The sequence below is a fragment of the Mya arenaria genome, chromosome 1 (assembly GCF_026914265.1).
Source record: "Mya arenaria isolate MELC-2E11 chromosome 1, ASM2691426v1".
NCBI classification, from domain to species: domain Eukaryota; kingdom Metazoa; phylum Mollusca; class Bivalvia; order Myida; family Myidae; genus Mya; species Mya arenaria.
In genome coordinates this window covers 48,621,331-48,625,631 of record NC_069122.1, presented here as the reverse complement: position 1 = coordinate 48,625,631, position 4,301 = coordinate 48,621,331, and positions in this window count along the sequence as shown.

The following is a 4,301-nucleotide window of genomic DNA, read 5'->3' as shown; positions in this document are numbered from 1 at the left end:
AGCAATTACATGTTAAGTATAGAAATGTTTCAATATAAGTATAACTCTTTTTCCGGGGAGGGAGACTTGGCAGATATTTTATACCGCTATCGCCGGAATGTTTAGAGCTTTGTTAAAGCGAAATACGTGAATAACGACATCGTTCATAACTTTAAAATTTAATTTATTTTATATTATACATTATATATTATTTTATAAGCTCATAAATTGAAAAAAGGACAGTTAACACAGTTGGATCAAATTTGATGAGAATTACTGCAGATCATTATAGTATCCTTAAAACAAGAGCATAACAAATTTGTTAAAAAATAGTTAAAAACTTATGCAAATAAAGAAGTTGCATATGGTCAGTCAGTCTATTAGAGTGAAACTTTGACCTCACGGTAATATGAAAACTTTTGTATCCTTGAGCCTTGATGTAAATCGTGTATACTGATTGTTCGAGTTGATCTAGTGTTGCATATATCAATACAGAAATGTAATAATCATATTAATCACTTGGCACCAAAATAATTATCACGCAAAAATTTGTCTTAAACACAAACCACAAGGAAAACTTCATAAACAGGCCCTTAGGTCAAACTTTATGATATAAAACATGTAAAGAGGCACAATGCAATAGCCAGAACGGAACTGAAGTTGGGAGACAAACTTATAAACACCCACGCACACGCAAAACAAAACACAATGACAATACATGTATCGAAACAGCTTCATTGAAAAATGATGCGTTTACCTCCTTCGAACAGTCAAGAAACAAATCGATTTATTGGAACACGAGTCTACAGGAGGGTTTAACTATGTTAGATTGTTAAAGCATCACACTTACAAACGTCTATAAATAATTACAAAATAAAAACATAACCCCGCAATGCTAGTGTTAAATTGAGAACAATGAATTATAATTTAAAAACGACATATAAAGTAATGTCAAGTACTCAGCCACCAGATACAAGGAGCAAATGCAAACGAATTTAATCTAAGCCGAGCTTTTTGTCGAATTGAATTGTCAAAAGCTTTATAGATAATGACTTGGAATGTGATTCTATCAGTGATTTATGCAATGGAATGATCGTTTATAAATGGTATCGATGTTCGCCTTTCATCCAAAATGTTTTGGGTTCGATCTCTACCAGCAGTACTTTTTAATGAATACTCAAAGGAACACAGGACTTGTTTCTGCTTTTGCTAAATCCGATTAATTACTTTATTGTTTTAAGCATTTCAATTCGATATTTCCTTTAAAATATCGTGGGTGAGATAAGCGGGACATTGCTTACATTTTCAGATCTCTGCTAGATTCCATCTGAAAGTCATACACATCATTATACACTTCTTGTGCGTCTCATTTAATGATTTCTCAGATTTGATTAATATGCCTTTAACATTGATACGTGTTTTGTCTGCTCCGCAAGTTCTTTTCCATTGTATTTTGACTTGTAGTGTGGATGAGTGTGAATTATAAAAACAATGTCCAACACGTGTTAGGCTGTTTCGTCAAAAGGAACTTCATAGAAGGACACAAATGGTATACTTGTTTAGCTTTCTGCTCAATTCTGTCTGAAATATACCCATAATGATATGTTTATGTTGAGTGTTTGTATGCTTTATTTCCATAACAACTATTTTAAGGTATTAAGTTTCGATTTGTTACACTTTTGTGTCATTTCAATGGTTATTACTAACCAATATAGATAATTAAACCAAATGATCAAATGTGCACTTTACTTTAATCTTTAAAGTATTCATATTTGTCCTTGATTCTAGATGAAATCGAACCTTAACGAACCTTATCATTTTGTGTTAAACTCAAATTATACTTTAATTATTTGGGGTAGCCAGGTACATATCACATACTTGTGGGTCGGGCACATTAAACACTGCACGACCACATAATGGCTTTTTATATCAACGGAACCTTTGAATATAAAATTAATTCATTCCATCAAGTGCATAAAAATTGTTACAGATTGTTCCCGCTTTACTACAATATAATTTTTTTATGATTGATTCAAAGTTATCATGCAATTCCAAAACAACATGAAATGGCCATAAATGGAGTCCTCCAAAGTTCTGGTCAAATTCTGACACAAGCCATTGCACAAAAAAAAGCGTTTATATTGTGTCCAAAGCTATAAAATGATATGTTAGGCCATGTGGGGATTATAAAGTAGATAATTTCCGCTGACTGTTATGTTTTGATCAATGAAATTCAATTGCGTCTACGTGTTTGATTGGGCAATGGCGAGACTACAAAAAAATGGAAATTAAACTCATGAGTGTTTTTTTAGTACACATTGTGCGTTTCTGTTTCATATTAAACAATGATCGATATAAATAGATTCATTGAAATCGAAAAATAATAATGATTGCATGGTATCATTCGAAGTGAATAAATACATAAACGAAATACATGGATGCACACATGAAAAGGTATGCTACTAATTTAGATTTAGTTAGAAGATTTAACGACCTTCATACTTAAATTTGCAATACTTAACTATCTTATAATCTGCACTCGGAAGAACAAGGACGAAATATAGCACCTATTCAATAAGTAGATGTCGAATAAGTCCTATTGTCGGAGAGTAAGGGTGATGTAGCGTGGACTGTGCTACGAATGAATGTGGCTAAGCAGTAGGTAGTATATGTATCAAGACATAAACACATACACAAATATTTGATTAATGGAAGATTCGATGCAGAAGTATACTATTATCCTCTACGAAGATACAGTGAGACATCCCTATTGTGTTGTTAGACAAATAGGTCTGATGCTGCCTACCGCTAATGCATATCGATACACGATAGGACGAGTGTGGGGCCGATGTTTCGTAGACATGTTTACACACTTCAACCCGCCCCTTATTCTCAGAGATAATCGCTCATTTTATAGTGCATTTATCAATTATTTATCAAAATATTATTTTAATATCTAAGTAGTCTGCGTCTGTTGATTTATGGCGCTATACGTCTCGTTCAGTATCTGCTTGGCCTTTAAACAATGTCATAAATGTTTGCTCTGGTTGCCCAATTCCATTGTATTTTGATCATTTGTTTCAATTTCTTTTTATACTATGAAACTTAGTTTTGGGCCGAGAGTCAGGCAACAATGGTGTATGTACAAACGTGTATTTAGTAGATTTATTATATCTATTCAGTTTAACAGGACTATGGTAGGCCTGTCTGACTACTAAGTGTGGCATAACAGATCTTTTCTTTGTCATCTTAATCATTTATTGAACTTACACACACAAAAATGTCCAGTTGCTTGTGAATCAAAACAGGAACCCTTTGTTGATAATTCCTTGTTCCCGGTTACAGAAACGCAAAGTTCTTCGTAAAATTACAATAAAGTCACGATACAGTTTTGATCGAATAATGACCAACAGGCTGTCATCTGAAATTTATCCTCATCTATTAGCCTTTTGGCTCTTGAATGGGAACACCTTTAAACAAAGTCTTTAAAAATCTTCTTTCGGAACCTTTTAATATATCGCGTTATTCAATATATAGAAATGAATCCCTTAATAGCTCACGCAAATGAGTATAATGGTTCTAGCGTTTTGGCAAATCTTATCGGGTTGATCAAGACAATTACATTTTATGCTTCTATCAGGAAGAGTAATTGCCATGGCTCAAACAAAAGGTCAACTTGATATTAAGAAACTCCTATTAAATTATAGTCACATTTATGTTATTGAAGGTCTAAATTAATGCACACACCGGACAACGCATGTAAACTGGGTTCTATGTGTTAATAATTTCCCAATGGTAATATTTTGAAATAGTGGAGGCACTTGCTCTTGGTTCCGAAATGTCAAGTAACCGTGGACATGTAACATCGGGTCTCATTACACCGACTCATAATTAAAAACTACTCACTATGATGTCGCAGTTCGTCAATTTGGCGTCAACAAAGAGGCAAGATCTTGTAGTTTAGGTAAGGTATCGAGGTTTACAGCGATAATGAATTCAATTTCTTACATAACACCAGCGAGACGCGATTAGCCAAATATTTTTTGAAACAAACATGTTATGGGAATATTTTATAAGTTTAATCTCTGTAAAGTGTATTAGAGAGTCGTCATCACGTTTAATTTCGACGAGATCGATTGAAAATTTACGAAAATGCTTGTTTCTTTGAGAAAACCTCATTAGACGTTCAAATTACAGCCGCATTGTAGACGGTTATTTAAACAAACAACAATACTCTTTTTGCTGAACAGCGTAGCCAGTGTGCGGTTAACTATCCTGACATGAAAACAACATCAAGGACGTGCCATTTACAGTTTATTGTC